This window comes from Vigna radiata, chromosome 6 (assembly GCF_000741045.1).
Source record: "Vigna radiata var. radiata cultivar VC1973A chromosome 6, Vradiata_ver6, whole genome shotgun sequence".
NCBI classification, from domain to species: domain Eukaryota; kingdom Viridiplantae; phylum Streptophyta; class Magnoliopsida; order Fabales; family Fabaceae; genus Vigna; species Vigna radiata.
This window is the reverse complement of record NC_028356.1, coordinates 10,866,916-10,887,743: the sequence shown is the minus strand read 5'-3', so window position 1 is coordinate 10,887,743 and position 20,828 is coordinate 10,866,916. Positions and strand designations below refer to the sequence as shown.

Here is a 20,828-nt window from a genome sequence, read left to right as displayed (position 1 = left end):
AAATTTGTTATTTTTCTTATGCACGAGTTGGTAACGCTCCATATATACCAAATGTGTTAAAAGAATTTCTTGGTGATTTAATATTTAGATATAATAAAGTGATTATGAATAATGAGTTTGGAATGCCTTTATATTTAATTTATTATTCTTGTTTGTTTCAATAAGCATTTAATGTTGGGCAGACCCCATATATTATATATAAGACTCTATCACCCTAGAAATAAGTTATTGAAATAAATACAACAATGAGCAATAACTCATCCTATCCCATGTCAATAGTCACAATAAATAAGTATTCCTCATCTCAACATACATTTATTTTTCTTTGTTAATAGTAAATTAATAAAAAGTATTTTTGTTTTGAATTAATCTGAATACGCAAAAATCGTATAGAAAATTATTGTGGTAAGAGAGACTTATGAGAATAAAATGCAGAAATAGTAACGTGATAAAGTTATTGGTAAAATCACTTATTCTCACCATGTGAATCCTCAATTATTGTCGTTGTTTTTAAGAAGGAATTTTAAAACAGATAAGTGTTGAAAAACTACACAAACAAAGGTTTGTCCACACACTAATTCCAACATTAAAATAGTGACAATGGTTTCAATAGGTTCACGTATGAACAGTAGTTCCGATAATGACGTTAAAGTTGTCGGATTTTAACTCCAAATTCGCACCCATTATTGAGGCTGTTTAGAAGATGAAATGCAAAGATAATCTTGAAGATGAAAAGTTTAATTTCTGTAGATATAGCTAATAAAAAACAATGTCCTAGGTGACTTTTAAGGTGGTTGTAACAACATGAACAACATGAACAAAATCACTGTATATACAAACTTTTTACTGTGTCAATGTGAATGAGTATGTGAATAAAGCAGAAAAGAAAATATGTTGTGACCATTATCATACACCTTCATCTGTCTCACCCGATTCTCCTGTGCACCTTTCTTCCACTAGAATATTTCTTGGATTCACTTTCCTGTCTGTGACTCTCATGGGGACAATGACCCATCATGTCTATGAATTTCTCTTTCTTCAAAAACATAAACACTAACAAACAATTAATTAATCTCTCACACTCTTTATTTTTTCCATGGTCACTCTCATTACAACCTGCAAGTCCTTTTTCGTCTTTACAGTTTTCCTTTTCTTTATAACTCTGCCTACTACTCTTGCATCTCTTCAGCCAAGGAATCAATAAAACCATCCCAGAATTAGGGTTTCTGCTACCCATGCTTTTCACTTTTAGCTCTAAGGTTGGCCTTTCTATACCTCTACTTCATTGCTTTCAACCTCTCCTTTCAGATTTATCCCTTCTTTTTATCACAATTTCATGACTTGCCTTTCCTTCTTTCCCCTTCAAAAGTAGGGTTTTCTTCAATTCTGATCTGCTCATAGCATGCCAATTAGCTTGATCGGCACTAATTATTGTGAAAAAGTCTGTCAAGTGAAAACTGGCCTGCATATGAATCACTTTCTGAGCTTATAATGAACTTGCATGGACATATCCACATACATACATATACATATATATAAAAGAATCTGATTTTTGCTGCTATGGTACCTTTGCTTTCTTCTTCCCTCCTCTTGCAAGTACGTTCTCTCTAATGTTTCTTGTTTAAAGTTTTCTTTAATTTTAAACTACTTTGTGGAAGTTTGGGCCAACAAGTGTCTTTTCAATGTATTTCTCTTCAATTTCATGTTTATAGGTAGTTTGATTTGCTTTGATTTCAGATCAGGAGGAAATGTATGCAATTCCAACTTGGAAACCCGTTTTCTATCTCTCCTTTGCATTCACTGATTTATCTGACAAAGTCTGAAAACATGCATTAAAAAATTAAACTCCTCCAAAATTATACATACACCTTTTGTAAGTCAAATAATGTTATTGTCCATTCTGTGATACCTTTGACTTGATGCTGTACTCATACCCCTCTTTACCACTTTCATCTTAATTACATAAATTTTATGTCCAAAGTATGGATTGATAATATGTTGAAGCTTTAATTGATTTGGTTGATCTGATTATACTGTCTCCATCTTGTGTCAGGGAAAAGAAATGTATGTACTGCAGAGTTCCATCAGCTTTGTCACATTGGGAAGGAAAGAGAGTGAAGGAGCTTCCCTCAGCCCATTCATGGACACAAAAGATTGGGTTGCAAAATTAATCACTAACTCATTCACACATTAGTATTGAGTTTTAGGGTGATGCTCTTTTTGCTATGATATGATTGTGTGAATGAACTGGTGCATACGTATATATTGTGACCCTCTTTCTCTGTGCTTGGACTGAAGGGAGCTCCTTCTTTCTGTTGCCTCCATTTGTATCCATCTCTCAGATGGCTTTATGCATGTCTAAGCTTAATCTATATATACTTAGCACAATAAAGGTGAGACCAGTACACTGTAGCTGACGTTACATATCATCTTCTGGCTCTATGTAAGTATCTACTCTCTGCCAAAAAAACTGCACAAGATTCAGCAAAAACATCTGCACAGTTGCATATGAACAGTTATACATGCACTAATTTGTTTAGCTTAGTCTTTAAAAATGATCACTGCATATATCTATATATGAATTTATGTTATTACTTAGTACACAAAACTCTATGCCACTTCCTTTCAGGTTATTTGGTACGAGTTTCTCTTCGATCTCTTTCTCTCTACAGTACTTTTCTGAGTTCTTCCTTTGGGGTTTGGGAAAGCAAATTTTAGGTTAAAAGTGAGTAATTCATTTGCATCTGTATTGCTACTGTCTACTCTTTTCAATTTTAGGTTCTGTGACCTTACAGATAATTAGCATGTGCCAAATCATTATTTTTATTTTTTTCACTCACCATTTCTGCTTATCCAATCTTTTTTATTTTCCATAAATGTCTTATCATCACTTTATAATGTTATTCATTTATCTAAATGTAAATGGAATGTGGGGTACAGTATAAAGAAGAAATGATAACATATGTATTAACAGCATATAAATCATCTTTATGTAGTAAAACTGTATATGAAAATAAAGGTAATTTTTTTACAGCAGTATATATATACAAACTAAACTTTTAATTAAACTGTAGAAGAACTTGTTATTCATTTATGAGTGATATAAATCATAAGTAGTCTTGATTGTTGTTGCATTTGCATGTTAAAGTGAGTGTGAAGACATTATGGAGTGAGACGAAAAGCATTGAAGGTGTGCATTACTCATTTCTATGCACCAATTACTCAATATCTTTCATTTTCCAAGGTAGGAGAAGGAGTATGGTTTGATTAAACAAATGCTGCTATAGTCCACGTTCGGATGTTCCTTCTGGCTTTAACACAAAGCAAATTGCATTAGTTAAATATTGATTCTCCTCTACACTCGAGAAGTTGCACCTGCAAATTTTCATTAACATATTGAATTGCCATCAACTATAAACAGTAATCTGTTGTGTCTTTTTGCCTAGAGAAGATAGTTTATCCTATAATAAGGAGATTTATTTTAAATGTGGCTTTGAAATAAGTGATAAATACTTCTGACATGTATGCAGCATAAAGCTGAAACTTCTTGTTTTTCCTCAAGTTCACTGTGAACATTTGAATTAGTGTACAGTCAGGTGTGTGCCCTATTTTATATTTCATATATAAATAAAGAAAAATTACACAAAATATTTTATTTGTTGGTGTGTCTCAATTCTTTTATATATTATTCGTAAGTTTAATACTCTCCAACGAGATTAACACTGAGTATGTAATTTTTCAATCAAATGAATGAGAGAAATTTATGGAAAACAGTATTTTTGACACGGTTAAAGTGATTCACACTCGTGGTGGAATCTAAATTATGTCAATGTCATAAAGGGTAATTTTGTTTTTTTACATGGTGTGTTGCTGTTGCGCTGGTATGGGAGCAGAATAAATAAAACAGTGCATTTCAGTAAAGTAAAGGCAACTGTTGCATTTAAGCCCTTCTCTTTGATTTCACTTTTGCAAAGGCTCGACTATTTTATTTTGGAAGAGCAACTCTTGATGCTAGGGTTAGGATGGAGAGAGAAAGCGAGAAAAAAAAAAGGAGAACTCCATGGGTGCCACTTAACCGGAGGCTGGACGTAATTAGAAGAGTTTGAACCGGCAAAGTCAAAGTAAATTATCATTGTGAAGCGCGAGCAAAAGGTTAACCTTTCTATCAGAAGTGCAAAGCATAAGAAGTTTGTCCCTTTTCGATTTTATTCCCCTTTCTCTTTTTCAAATTCTATAACGTGATCGGAAGAGTTTGAACAGGCAAAGTCAAAGAACATGATCGGTGTGAGATTTTGACAATGCTATAAAGATTTTGATTTAACTCGCTCTCAAGGTTCTAGTTAACATAAAAAGAGCATCAAAACCATATGATTTACACAATGTCCAACATCAAATTACACATGGTCAAACAGAATACGAGTTATATTGACATCATACGGTAAAGACAAGAATTTGCTCCCTACCTCTAAGACACTACGAGAGACGCGAAAAAAATCCAAACACACACGGATGATGCAAAACCCCTAAAATTCACAACCACGGAAATGATGGAAAACCCTTCAACTTCACAACCACTGAAAACCTGCAGGACCACGAATTGGGAGCGGCATAGTGATGCTAAACCTTCACACCCACCAAAAACCTCTACAACCACTGATTTAACCAGCTCACAAAAAGAAATGGGAATGAAAGGTACCAATGAACGTCGAAGAACAATGAAGAACAATGGAAGAGAAAGAAAAACCTACCTAGGGTGTCGGAACAATGGAGAGCAATGACGAGAGAAAGATAAGTAAACAAAAATTTTCTTTTTCCCATTTTACCCTCAATCACTCTACAATTTTTTTGGAAAACAATGAAGTGAAGCGTGTCAAATGAATGTAAGCTCCACGTTAGCGTGTCAATGTATTATAACCCATCTATGGAAAACAATACTTTGACACGGTTAAAGTGATTCACACTCATTTAACACGCGATGGGGCCAAATTGTGCGAAGATCATAAAGGGTAATTTTTTCTTTTAGCGGTGTGTTGCTGCTTCGCTAGTTTGGGAGCAGAATAAATGAAACACTGCGTTCTAGTAAACAAAGGTAGTTGTTGCATTTGGGTCCCTCTCTCTGAGTTCACTTTTGCAAAGGCTCAACCAATTAATTTTTGAAGAGAAACTCTTCGTCCTAGGGTTCGGATTGAGAGCGAACGCGAGAAAAAAGAGAGGAGAACTCCATGGGTGCCACTTAACCGGAGGTTGGATGTGATAGGAAGAGTTCGAAATGCCGAAGTCAAAGTATGATCGGTGTGGAGCGCGAGAAAAGAAGGCTGACCTTTTTATCAGAAGTGAGAAGTATTAGAGGTTTTTCCCATTTCTATTTTTTTCCACTTTCCCTTTTTCAAACCCTCTAACGTGACTGGAAGAGTTCAAACAAGCAAAGCAAATAACATGATCGGTGTGAGATTTTGACAACGTTATAAAGATTTTGATTTAACTCGCTGGAAAGATTATAATTAACATTAAAAGAGCATCAAAACCATATGATTTACACAATGTCCAACATCAAATTACACATGGTCAAACAAAATACGAGTCATATTGACATCATATGGTAAAGAGAAGGATTTGTTCCCCTACTTGAAAGACACATACGAGAGACGCGAAAAAAAATTCAAACACCCACGGATGATGCAAAACCTTTTAACTTCACAACCATGGAAATGATGGAAAACCCCTCAACTTCACAACCACCGAAAACCTGCAGGATCACCGATTAGGAGCGACACAATGATGATAAACCTTCACACTCACCAAAAACATGCACAACGACCGATTGAACCAACTCACCAACAAAAATGGGAATGAAGGGTGCCAATGAATGTCGAAGATCAATGGGAGAGAAAAAAAACTTAACTAGGGTATTCAAACAATGGAGAACAATGACAAGCAAAAGAAAAGTTAACAAAAATTTTCTTTTTCCCATTTTACCCTCACTCATTTTGGATTTTTTTTTTTTAAACTATGACGTGGTGCGTGTCAAATGAATGTAAGCTCCACATCAGCGTGTCAATGTATATAAGCCATCTATGGAAAACAATACTTTGACACGGTTAAAGTGATTCACACTCATTTGACACGCGGTGGGGCCGAAATTGTACGAATGTCATAAAGGGTAATTCTTTGTTTTACGCGGTGTGTTGCTGCTTCGCTAGTTTGGGAGTAGAATAAATGAAACGATGTGTTTCACTAAAGCATAGGTAGTTGCTGCATTTGGGTCCCTCTCTCTGATTTCACTTTTATAAAGGCTCAACAATTTCATTTCGGAAGAGCAACTCTTCCTGCTCAGGTTAGGGTTGGGAGAGAATGCGAAAAAAAAGGGAGAACTCCATGAGTTCCACTTAACCGAAGGCTAAACGTGATCGGAAGAGTTCAAACTAGCGAAGTCAAAGTAGATGATCAGTGTGGAACGTGAGAAAAGAAGGCTGACATTTCTATCAGAAGCGCAAAGCATTAGAGGTTTGTCCCCTTTATATTTTTTTCCCTTTCCCTTTTTCAAACCCTATAACATGATCAGAGGAGTTCGAACATGCGAAGTCAAAGAACATGATCAGTGTGAGATTTTGAGAACGTTATAAAGATTTTCATTTAACTCGCCGACAAGGTTCTAATTAACATAAAAGCAACATCAAAATAAAATGATTTACACAATGTCCAACATCAAATTACACAAGGTCAAACAGAACAAGAGTTATATTGACATCATACGATAAAAAGAAGGATTACCTCCCCTACCGTAAAGACTTTACGAGAGACGCGAAAAAAATCCAAACACCCACAGATGATGCAATACCCCTAAACTTCACAACCACAAAAATGATGGAACACCCATCAACTGCAGAGCACCGAAAACCTACAGGACCACCAATTGGGAGTGGCACAATGATGCTAAACCTTCACACCCACCAAAAACCTCCACAACCACTTATTGAATGAGCTCAATAACAAAAATGGGAATGAATGGTGCCAATGAACGTCGAAGAAGAATGGAAAACAATGGGAGAGAAAAATACCTTAACTAAGGTGTTCGAACAATGGAGAACAATGACGAGCAAAAGAAAAGTTAACGAAAATTTTCTTTTTCTCATTTTACCATCACTGAGTCTGTACTTTTTTTGGAAAAGAATAACGTGGAACGTGTCAAATGAATGTAAGCTCCAGGTCAACATGTCAATGTATTATAACCCATTTATGGAAAACAATACTTTGACACGGTTAAAGTGATTCACACTCATTTGACATGCGGCGAGGCCCAAATTGTGTGAATGTCATAAAGGGTAATTTTGTCATTTCATAGTGTGTTGTTGTTGTGTTGGTTTAGGAGCGGACTAAATGAAATGGTAAGTTTCAGTAAAGCAAAGGCAACTGCTTCATATAGGCCCCTCTCTCTGATTTCTCTTATGAAGAGGCTCAACCATTTCATTTTGGAAGAGCACCAAGTTCGTGCTAGGTTGTTGACAAATTGGCAAGTGTACCAAATCGTACAAGTAATATAAATGGTAAGACCAAGTATCGTTTTTCCCAAGAGACTCGTATGNCTTTCTCTTTCGCGTGAATTAAAATAATAAGACTTGAAAAATAAAATTTAATAAATTGGATTGGAGGATAAAAATATTAACATGCAAAAATAAAGTTGATTCAATTGACAAACGAAAACAATGGATGGATGGATGTTGTTGGGTACTAACAATTTCATCTATTCCACTCTCTCTTACATACTACCCTTGACTATTAGATTGATTAATTGTTATGCGACTTTCTAAGCCTCCCCTTAACCCGATCCCTNTATATATATATATATATATATATATATATATATATATATATATATATATATATATATATATATATATATATATATATATTATATTTGGGTACCCGTAGATAAAAATATTTTTACATATTATTTTGTGTGTATGTATATAACCAAACAATATGACAAACTCTTAACTTAGATACTTTATCAAGTTAGAAGTCCAAATTCATAAATGATAAAGATAAAATGATATAAATTCATATTTTTACTGTATGCATGGAATTTGAGTTTCTAAGTAAAAATATATTATTATTTAATTATAATTATAGTACTTTTATTTATTTACTTTTATAACTAAATATTTTTTTATTTAGACATTAATTAAATTAGAGTCTAAACCTTTATTTTTATTTTAAATTAAAATTAAATTAATGTCTAAAATTTTATTTTTATTTTTATTTTATAAGTTGATCAATTGAGTATTAATTAAATTAAAATTTTATATATATTAGTTTTTACATAAATTGAAATTCCTTTGCTAAAACTTATTATATATATATATATATTAGTTTTTACATAATATCATATAATGAAATAATTTTGTTTAATTTGTAATGTTAAATTCTTTTTATTTAACTATAATAATAAAAAACAAAAAATGTTAAAAATTAATTAATTGTCTCCATAAGATTATAGATAATAGTAGATAAAAATAAATTAAAGATAATAAAAAATGTATTAAAATATAATGGATACTTTTGAAAGAAAATCAAATAAATTATAAGCTTATAAGCTAACTATGTAGCGTACAACCTTATAAATTAAGAATTTTTAAAATAAGGTACTTTAAATACCTATTAAAATAAAATAGTACTTCAAAAAAGATGCTTTGTTGATTAACTTATGGCCTAGTTAAATAAGATAGTTGATAACTTATTAGCTGTATCAAAAACAATCAAGATCTCTCTTTAAATAAAAGAGCAAAATATATTTATATTGAGTTATTATTATTCTAAATTTAACAATAAAAATAAAGGATTAAATATATTTTGATCCTAATATGAAATTGTAATTCATCTTTGTTCCAACTTTAATATTTTTTGTCTCTAAAATTTAAAAATAAATAAATGTAATCTTTTAATATAATGATGTTAACCTTTTTTTTTTATATGTTAAACAATGTTTTAAATAGATATTTGTATTTGAACGAATTAAATGATGTATACAGTTAAACTATCAACCCAAAATATCCTTTAATATGTCAAAACAATTTTAAACAGTTAAGTTATTGTAAGAATTATATTTATTCACTTTTAAAATTTAGAGACTAAAATATATATTTGAGATATAGATAAATTTTTTGTGTAAAAATTAAAAGCATATATTTAAAGAAAAGTAAATCGTATATATTTTAACAATATAAAATTCTTATATACTACCATATACTTGTAAATAATCATGATAAGTTTCTTAACTTTTAGTTTATATAGATATACTTATTTAATAGCGTAAAAGTTTTTTTATAATATATGTATATATATTAGCATCATAATATACTCAAACATATAGTTTTTGATATTGGACTACGAATAAAACTTGAATTAAAATCAATGATTTAAGTAGGTTTTAAATATTAACTTGATATATATTTAGAGATAATATCACTTAAAAGGATGAATGATGAGGTAAGGAAGAAAGTTTTTCTTTAAATTTTTTTATTTTTGTCCTATAAATTACTCGAAACACTATTATACTTAATGTCGCAAAATGTTTCATGCATTTCTTTATTAATGGAGTTTCTACGACTATATGGGTTGTATAGTTTGTTTAATAAGATGAATAAAATTCTTTCTCTTAATAGATTTTATGAAGTTGAATTAAATTAAAGTTTACTTTTATAATAATAAATCTTATCGAGAATTCTTTTTAACAAGATTTATTGAATTGATCGTCTTATTCTCTACCATTGTTTTTATTTCGGCACTCAATGTCAAAGAAGGAGAACATCTTAAAAATTTCATATCATTTGCCTACAAAACTTGTGGGACGAAAATTTAAATATTATATTTTAGATAATGATTAATTTATTATATTACATTTTTATATGATTAATTTTATACACTTTTATATATGAATGTTATATTAATTTATTTTTTTAAGACAAAATTGAACATGATAAAATGATACATTTTAAGATTTTAAGAAGGAAGTTGTGGGTCGAGTAAAAAAAAGTAATTAATGAAAGTTTTACTTAAACTGAACTTGTTTATAAATTTCATTTTACTTTTTAGCTCTTTCTTCAAAGAGCGTGCAATTTAATTTCCTAAATTTGTTATTTTTCTTATGCACGAGTTGGTAACGCTCCATATATACCAAATGTGTTAAAAGAATTTCTTGGTGATTTAATATTTAGATATAATAAAGTGATTATGAATAATGAGTTTGGAATGCCTTTATATTTAATTTATTATTCTTGTTTGTTTCAATAAGCATTTAATGTTGGGCAGACCCCATATATTATATATAAGACTCTATCACCCTAGAAATAAGTTATTGAAATAAATACAACAATGAGCAATAACTCATCCTATCCCATGTCAATAGTCACAATAAATAAGTATTCCTCATCTCAACATACATTTATTTTTCTTTGTTAATAGTAAATTAATAAAAAGTATTTTTGTTTTGAATTAATCTGAATACGCAAAAATCGTATAGAAAATTATTGTGGTAAGAGAGACTTATGAGAATAAAATGCAGAAATAGTAACGTGATAAAGTTATTGGTAAAATCACTTATTCTCACCATGTGAATCCTCAATTATTGTCGTTGTTTTTAAGAAGGAATTTTAAAACAGATAAGTGTTGAAAAACTACACAAACAAAGGTTTGTCCACACACTAATTCCAACATTAAAATAGTGACAATGGTTTCAATAGGTTCACGTATGAACAGTAGTTCCGATAATGACGTTAAAGTTGTCGGATTTTAACTCCAAATTCGCACCCATTATTGAGGCTGTTTAGAAGATGAAATGCAAAGATAATCTTGAAGATGAAAAGTTTAATTTCTGTAGATATAGCTAATAAAAAACAATGTCCTAGGTGACTTTTAAGGTGGTTGTAACAACATGAACAACATGAACAAAATCACTGTATATACAAACTTTTTACTGTGTCAATGTGAATGAGTATGTGAATAAAGCAGAAAAGAAAATATGTTGTGACCATTATCATACACCTTCATCTGTCTCACCCGATTCTCCTGTGCACCTTTCTTCCACTAGAATATTTCTTGGATTCACTTTCCTGTCTGTGACTCTCATGGGGACAATGACCCATCATGTCTATGAATTTCTCTTTCTTCAAAAACATAAACACTAACAAACAATTAATTAATCTCTCACACTCTTTATTTTTTCCATGGTCACTCTCATTACAACCTGCAAGTCCTTTTTCGTCTTTACAGTTTTCCTTTTCTTTATAACTCTGCCTACTACTCTTGCATCTCTTCAGCCAAGGAATCAATAAAACCATCCCAGAATTAGGGTTTCTGCTACCCATGCTTTTCACTTTTAGCTCTAAGGTTGGCCTTTCTATACCTCTACTTCATTGCTTTCAACCTCTCCTTTCAGATTTATCCCTTCTTTTTATCACAATTTCATGACTTGCCTTTCCTTCTTTCCCCTTCAAAAGTAGGGTTTTCTTCAATTCTGATCTGCTCATAGCATGCCAATTAGCTTGATCGGCACTAATTATTGTGAAAAAGTCTGTCAAGTGAAAACTGGCCTGCATATGAATCACTTTCTGAGCTTATAATGAACTTGCATGGACATATCCACATACATACATATACATATATATAAAAGAATCTGATTTTTGCTGCTATGGTACCTTTGCTTTCTTCTTCCCTCCTCTTGCAAGTACGTTCTCTCTAATGTTTCTTGTTTAAAGTTTTCTTTAATTTTAAACTACTTTGTGGAAGTTTGGGCCAACAAGTGTCTTTTCAATGTATTTCTCTTCAATTTCATGTTTATAGGTAGTTTGATTTGCTTTGATTTCAGATCAGGAGGAAATGTATGCAATTCCAACTTGGAAACCCGTTTTCTATCTCTCCTTTGCATTCACTGATTTATCTGACAAAGTCTGAAAACATGCATTAAAAAATTAAACTCCTCCAAAATTATACATACACCTTTTGTAAGTCAAATAATGTTATTGTCCATTCTGTGATACCTTTGACTTGATGCTGTACTCATACCCCTCTTTACCACTTTCATCTTAATTACATAAATTTTATGTCCAAAGTATGGATTGATAATATGTTGAAGCTTTAATTGATTTGGTTGATCTGATTATACTGTCTCCATCTTGTGTCAGGGAAAAGAAATGTATGTACTGCAGAGTTCCATCAGCTTTGTCACATTGGGAAGGAAAGAGAGTGAAGGAGCTTCCCTCAGCCCATTCATGGACACAAAAGATTGGGTTGCAAAATTAATCACTAACTCATTCACACATTAGTATTGAGTTTTAGGGTGATGCTCTTTTTGCTATGATATGATTGTGTGAATGAACTGGTGCATACGTATATATTGTGACCCTCTTTCTCTGTGCTTGGACTGAAGGGAGCTCCTTCTTTCTGTTGCCTCCATTTGTATCCATCTCTCAGATGGCTTTATGCATGTCTAAGCTTAATCTATATATACTTAGCACAATAAAGGTGAGACCAGTACACTGTAGCTGACGTTACATATCATCTTCTGGCTCTATGTAAGTATCTACTCTCTGCCAAAAAAACTGCACAAGATTCAGCAAAAACATCTGCACAGTTGCATATGAACAGTTATACATGCACTAATTTGTTTAGCTTAGTCTTTAAAAATGATCACTGCATATATCTATATATGAATTTATGTTATTACTTAGTACACAAAACTCTATGCCACTTCCTTTCAGGTTATTTGGTACGAGTTTCTCTTCGATCTCTTTCTCTCTACAGTACTTTTCTGAGTTCTTCCTTTGGGGTTTGGGAAAGCAAATTTTAGGTTAAAAGTGAGTAATTCATTTGCATCTGTATTGCTACTGTCTACTCTTTTCAATTTTAGGTTCTGTGACCTTACAGATAATTAGCATGTGCCAAATCATTATTTTTATTTTTTTCACTCACCATTTCTGCTTATCCAATCTTTTTTATTTTCCATAAATGTCTTATCATCACTTTATAATGTTATTCATTTATCTAAATGTAAATGGAATGTGGGGTACAGTATAAAGAAGAAATGATAACATATGTATTAACAGCATATAAATCATCTTTATGTAGTAAAACTGTATATGAAAATAAAGGTAATTTTTTTACAGCAGTATATATATACAAACTAAACTTTTAATTAAACTGTAGAAGAACTTGTTATTCATTTATGAGTGATATAAATCATAAGTAGTCTTGATTGTTGTTGCATTTGCATGTTAAAGTGAGTGTGAAGACATTATGGAGTGAGACGAAAAGCATTGAAGGTGTGCATTACTCATTTCTATGCACCAATTACTCAATATCTTTCATTTTCCAAGGTAGGAGAAGGAGTATGGTTTGATTAAACAAATGCTGCTATAGTCCACGTTCGGATGTTCCTTCTGGCTTTAACACAAAGCAAATTGCATTAGTTAAATATTGATTCTCCTCTACACTCGAGAAGTTGCACCTGCAAATTTTCATTAACATATTGAATTGCCATCAACTATAAACAGTAATCTGTTGTGTCTTTTTGCCTAGAGAAGATAGTTTATCCTATAATAAGGAGATTTATTTTAAATGTGGCTTTGAAATAAGTGATAAATACTTCTGACATGTATGCAGCATAAAGCTGAAACTTCTTGTTTTTCCTCAAGTTCACTGTGAACATTTGAATTAGTGTACAGTCAGGTGTGTGCCCTATTTTATATTTCATATATAAATAAAGAAAAATTACACAAAATATTTTATTTGTTGGTGTGTCTCAATTCTTTTATATATTATTCGTAAGTTTAATACTCTCCAACGAGATTAACACTGAGTATGTAATTTTTCAATCAAATGAATGAGAGAAATTTATGGAAAACAGTATTTTTGACACGGTTAAAGTGATTCACACTCGTGGTGGAATCTAAATTATGTCAATGTCATAAAGGGTAATTTTGTTTTTTTACATGGTGTGTTGCTGTTGCGCTGGTATGGGAGCAGAATAAATAAAACAGTGCATTTCAGTAAAGTAAAGGCAACTGTTGCATTTAAGCCCTTCTCTTTGATTTCACTTTTGCAAAGGCTCGACTATTTTATTTTGGAAGAGCAACTCTTGATGCTAGGGTTAGGATGGAGAGAGAAAGCGAGAAAAAAAAAAGGAGAACTCCATGGGTGCCACTTAACCGGAGGCTGGACGTAATTAGAAGAGTTTGAACCGGCAAAGTCAAAGTAAATTATCATTGTGAAGCGCGAGCAAAAGGTTAACCTTTCTATCAGAAGTGCAAAGCATAAGAAGTTTGTCCCTTTTCGATTTTATTCCCCTTTCTCTTTTTCAAATTCTATAACGTGATCGGAAGAGTTTGAACAGGCAAAGTCAAAGAACATGATCGGTGTGAGATTTTGACAATGCTATAAAGATTTTGATTTAACTCGCTCTCAAGGTTCTAGTTAACATAAAAAGAGCATCAAAACCATATGATTTACACAATGTCCAACATCAAATTACACATGGTCAAACAGAATACGAGTTATATTGACATCATACGGTAAAGACAAGAATTTGCTCCCTACCTCTAAGACACTACGAGAGACGCGAAAAAAATCCAAACACACACGGATGATGCAAAACCCCTAAAATTCACAACCACGGAAATGATGGAAAACCCTTCAACTTCACAACCACTGAAAACCTGCAGGACCACGAATTGGGAGCGGCATAGTGATGCTAAACCTTCACACCCACCAAAAACCTCTACAACCACTGATTTAACCAGCTCACAAAAAGAAATGGGAATGAAAGGTACCAATGAACGTCGAAGAACAATGAAGAACAATGGAAGAGAAAGAAAAACCTACCTAGGGTGTCGGAACAATGGAGAGCAATGACGAGAGAAAGATAAGTAAACAAAAATTTTCTTTTTCCCATTTTACCCTCAATCACTCTACAATTTTTTTGGAAAACAATGAAGTGAAGCGTGTCAAATGAATGTAAGCTCCACGTTAGCGTGTCAATGTATTATAACCCATCTATGGAAAACAATACTTTGACACGGTTAAAGTGATTCACACTCATTTAACACGCGATGGGGCCAAATTGTGCGAAGATCATAAAGGGTAATTTTTTCTTTTAGCGGTGTGTTGCTGCTTCGCTAGTTTGGGAGCAGAATAAATGAAACACTGCGTTCTAGTAAACAAAGGTAGTTGTTGCATTTGGGTCCCTCTCTCTGAGTTCACTTTTGCAAAGGCTCAACCAATTAATTTTTGAAGAGAAACTCTTCGTCCTAGGGTTCGGATTGAGAGCGAACGCGAGAAAAAAGAGAGGAGAACTCCATGGGTGCCACTTAACCGGAGGTTGGATGTGATAGGAAGAGTTCGAAATGCCGAAGTCAAAGTATGATCGGTGTGGAGCGCGAGAAAAGAAGGCTGACCTTTTTATCAGAAGTGAGAAGTATTAGAGGTTTTTCCCATTTCTATTTTTTTCCACTTTCCCTTTTTCAAACCCTCTAACGTGACTGGAAGAGTTCAAACAAGCAAAGCAAATAACATGATCGGTGTGAGATTTTGACAACGTTATAAAGATTTTGATTTAACTCGCTGGAAAGATTATAATTAACATTAAAAGAGCATCAAAACCATATGATTTACACAATGTCCAACATCAAATTACACATGGTCAAACAAAATACGAGTCATATTGACATCATATGGTAAAGAGAAGGATTTGTTCCCCTACTTGAAAGACACATACGAGAGACGCGAAAAAAAATTCAAACACCCACGGATGATGCAAAACCTTTTAACTTCACAACCATGGAAATGATGGAAAACCCCTCAACTTCACAACCACCGAAAACCTGCAGGATCACCGATTAGGAGCGACACAATGATGATAAACCTTCACACTCACCAAAAACATGCACAACGACCGATTGAACCAACTCACCAACAAAAATGGGAATGAAGGGTGCCAATGAATGTCGAAGATCAATGGGAGAGAAAAAAAACTTAACTAGGGTATTCAAACAATGGAGAACAATGACAAGCAAAAGAAAAGTTAACAAAAATTTTCTTTTTCCCATTTTACCCTCACTCATTTTGGATTTTTTTTTTTTAAACTATGACGTGGTGCGTGTCAAATGAATGTAAGCTCCACATCAGCGTGTCAATGTATATAAGCCATCTATGGAAAACAATACTTTGACACGGTTAAAGTGATTCACACTCATTTGACACGCGGTGGGGCCGAAATTGTACGAATGTCATAAAGGGTAATTCTTTGTTTTACGCGGTGTGTTGCTGCTTCGCTAGTTTGGGAGTAGAATAAATGAAACGATGTGTTTCACTAAAGCATAGGTAGTTGCTGCATTTGGGTCCCTCTCTCTGATTTCACTTTTATAAAGGCTCAACAATTTCATTTCGGAAGAGCAACTCTTCCTGCTCAGGTTAGGGTTGGGAGAGAATGCGAAAAAAAAGGGAGAACTCCATGAGTTCCACTTAACCGAAGGCTAAACGTGATCGGAAGAGTTCAAACTAGCGAAGTCAAAGTAGATGATCAGTGTGGAACGTGAGAAAAGAAGGCTGACATTTCTATCAGAAGCGCAAAGCATTAGAGGTTTGTCCCCTTTATATTTTTTTCCCTTTCCCTTTTTCAAACCCTATAACATGATCAGAGGAGTTCGAACATGCGAAGTCAAAGAACATGATCAGTGTGAGATTTTGAGAACGTTATAAAGATTTTCATTTAACTCGCCGACAAGGTTCTAATTAACATAAAAGCAACATCAAAATAAAATGATTTACACAATGTCCAACATCAAATTACACAAGGTCAAACAGAACAAGAGTTATATTGACATCATACGATAAAAAGAAGGATTACCTCCCCTACCGTAAAGACTTTACGAGAGACGCGAAAAAAATCCAAACACCCACAGATGATGCAATACCCCTAAACTTCACAACCACAAAAATGATGGAACACCCATCAACTGCAGAGCACCGAAAACCTACAGGACCACCAATTGGGAGTGGCACAATGATGCTAAACCTTCACACCCACCAAAAACCTCCACAACCACTTATTGAATGAGCTCAATAACAAAAATGGGAATGAATGGTGCCAATGAACGTCGAAGAAGAATGGAAAACAATGGGAGAGAAAAATACCTTAACTAAGGTGTTCGAACAATGGAGAACAATGACGAGCAAAAGAAAAGTTAACGAAAATTTTCTTTTTCTCATTTTACCATCACTGAGTCTGTACTTTTTTTGGAAAAGAATAACGTGGAACGTGTCAAATGAATGTAAGCTCCAGGTCAACATGTCAATGTATTATAACCCATTTATGGAAAACAATACTTTGACACGGTTAAAGTGATTCACACTCATTTGACATGCGGCGAGGCCCAAATTGTGTGAATGTCATAAAGGGTAATTTTGTCATTTCATAGTGTGTTGTTGTTGTGTTGGTTTAGGAGCGGACTAAATGAAATGGTAAGTTTCAGTAAAGCAAAGGCAACTGCTTCATATAGGCCCCTCTCTCTGATTTCTCTTATGAAGAGGCTCAACCATTTCATTTTGGAAGAGCACCAAGTTCGTGCTAGGTTGTTGACAAATTGGCAAGTGTACCAAATCGTACAAGTAATATAAATGGTAAGACCAAGTATCGTTTTTCCCAAGAGACTCGTATGGCTTTCTCTTTCGCGTGAATTAAAATAATAAGACTTGAAAAATAAAATTTAATAAATTGGATTTGACGATAAAAATATTAACATGCAAAACTAAAGTTGATTCAATTGACAAACGAAAACAATGGATGGATGGATGTTGTTGGGTAATTAGGTCTGGCCGTTCGCCCGGCGGTTTCCCATAACCTGCCACCACCGCCCGACGACAATCGCCACCGCCCGGTGGTTTCCCTCAGCATCAAATGCCCTGTCTACTTCTTGTCCTGGACCGCCCGACGGTTTAAGTGTGTCGTTGGGCGGTACGTCGACTCTTCAAAACTTCATTTTTCTGCTCTTTTCTTGAGTCAATGACCTGTATCTTCAACTCTGATAACTTTTTGGCCAGTATACCAAATCGTTACAAGTAATACAATGATAAAGTTAAGAGTATCATTCTCCCAAGGGAATTTGTGTTAAGTTATTCAATTTTACAGTATTTATCAAAATCAATTTGACAACAACTTATAATCTGATTCAAAGAACTGAAAGTAAGAAATTAGCAGAATATTAAAATTTGAAAATTAAAGATGGAAGAAAGCTTCGTTGGAATTGACTTCATGGCTACCATTACAGTAACTTTTCTGAACAATATAATTTGCATTCAAACATTAACATCACAGTACCTTGATTTAATCCCTTAAAACAAGTTCTAAAGAATTATGCTTAATTATTAATTCCTTAAGTAATTAAACATAACCTTTGCATTAAGATATGATGTTTATAAATGACCAGAAGAATTGAAACCATTCCTAGCATCGTTCCTTCTAGTTGCTTTTCTTACATTCATACTCAAATTTACTTCCCAGTACAATTTGAATATATTAAATATATTATACTTCCGTATAATCACAAGTAAAACAAGAAAAAAATATGAACAGAACTTATATTGAACAGGAAAAATTACATCAAGTGTCAGCCTTTACAATCAATTCCAACGAACAAATATTTAGCCTATCCTAGACATCACAAACGTACTCATTTCAGCAATTCCTTGCATCATGTGCAGTCTTGATGTCTTTAGAGAGTCTTCTGATGGTCTTCTCTTGGTATCCAGAGCAGTTCTGTATTTTTTTCTTTGGAATGTCAGAAGATGCACTCTGCCTGTCTCTCACGTCTCTGTAAAGAGCAGTTAATTATTTTAATTCGCTCAGCGCACAAGAGTGTATTCGCTGTGCCAATTAATTTTAATTATACACTCAACTGTTGTAATTCGCTAAGCGCACAGTCTCTGGTGCGCTATGCGAATTAATTTTTCTGTTGCACTTCAACTTTGTCATTCGCTCAGCGCACAAATATTGGTTCGTTGTGCGAATTCCTTTTGCTGGCTCTGCGAAATTGTGTGCGCTATGCGAGTTATGGCTGACAACTTCCACTTTATATAATTTTTTCCTGAGCAATAATTTACGAAACAATCTACTTCCTATTACAACTTTTCACTGAGTAATAACATGAATAATTATAAAATTGAGATCATTTATAAGTGTAAAAATAACTCATTTTCACACTTATCAACTCCCCCAAACTTGAATTATTTCATGTCCTCAGGAAATCACAGAAGAAAATGAACGACACAACAGACATTTGACATTTTGATAGAATGACTTTGCACATCAGAAAAAAAATCACATGCATTCTCAAAGATTCAAACAAATATGACATGGTACAGTACTCACAAAATCACCTGTGCATAAAATATGAATAACCAGATCAACATTTATCATTCCTCACCACTCAAAGTGTTTGTCCTCACATGACAGTAGAATTGTCATAGAACTTCATCAGCTTTTGCATTTCATTTGATTCACACACTTCACACACTATTGGTTAAGTCCAAAGGTCTTTTCAGGGTAGGCTTGACTTGGCTAGAAAAAGAATAATGGTTTTACTTGGATTCAAAGACACCTAAAGAAGAGAACAGTTTCACTTCTCATTCAGTACTCAAATCCTCAACATATATCATTCATCACAACCATTTTTATTTTTTTTTTCTCATTCAACCTTCTTCCTCAATTTTTTTTTTCTTTTTTTATCTTTTCTTCCCCCAAACTTAGGTTCAACCTTAACCTCAATTAAAATATGAATATGTTCTCTTCTAAGGTGTAAGGTAGGATAACATCATATGGCTCAAGGTGGAAGAAAGAATTAAGGCTCAAAAAGGATTTCCAATTGACACACTGTTTAAAGGTTGACTATCTGGCCAAGTAGCTACATAATCAATGTCAAACAGGGCCTTTTTCATCCTTAACCAAAAAGTGTGTATGTACTACAATCAAAATCATGCAAAAGCTGATTCCATATCTAGACAACTCTATATCTCTCAATCAATATATGCTCTCAACACTCACAGATCTGGTCATATTCATACATACAGATAAATTCTGAAACACAGCAACCACAACATACAAGTCATCATCCTCAAGAACCACATAACTTAATCAGAAAATGCATAGTCATTAAATCAAAACATCAAAGTCAAAGTCTTTACAACATAAACAAAAACAGCTAAACAGAGTTCCACAATAACATCTGAACTGAAAAATAAAAACATAACATTAAACATGAAACATGCAAAACATCTGTCCATCAACACTCTACCACGACCCATCTGGCCCGGATCTCCACTGGCTCTCCTGTGTGTACTGACTCTGCTGCGTCCACCTAGGGTCCGGCTCCTCTGCCTCCTGATGACCATCACCAACCATCATGTCCTCCTGCTGATATATCATATATGCCCTGTCTTCCACTTAGCACTAGGAGTTAACAAAAATCATAGTGAGTGAATGACATGGACATGCCTTCTTAAATTTCCAAGCATTGCCCTTTGATGTTGGCCAATGTTCCCTATTGTCTTGCTTATGTCAACCATGTCCAATCTGAACTTGCAAAAACTAGAATTAGTGGTTAATATTTTGTTAACCTGCAAGTTGAACCAAAAAACCTAAAATTAAGTGTTATTATTGGTAATGAAGATAAACATGGATTGAGATATTTTGCTGTTACACTTTTTAACTATACCTCATGCATCAGATGATTACACTTTATGTATATGAAAAAGGTGGTGCATAATTAAACAGATTAGACTTA

At 33.4% G+C, this 20,828-nt stretch overlaps 2 long non-coding RNA genes across 2 annotated transcripts; both read left to right on the top strand.

The window, feature by feature from the left end:
- Nucleotides 1-1,013: 1,013 nt before the first annotated feature.
- LOC111241844 lies at nucleotides 1,014-5,902 on the top strand. The gene is made up of 3 exons (XR_002668182.1): nucleotides 1,014-1,596; nucleotides 2,054-2,443; nucleotides 2,630-5,902. It is a non-coding gene; the product is annotated as an uncharacterized LOC111241844 (long non-coding RNA).
- A 5,237-nt stretch (nucleotides 5,903-11,139) lies between these two features.
- On the top strand, nucleotides 11,140-16,028 carry LOC111241843. Its single transcript, XR_002668181.1, has 3 exons — nucleotides 11,140-11,722; nucleotides 12,180-12,569; nucleotides 12,756-16,028. It is a non-coding gene; the product is annotated as an uncharacterized LOC111241843 (long non-coding RNA).
- The last annotated feature ends 4,800 nt before the right edge of the window (nucleotides 16,029-20,828 follow it).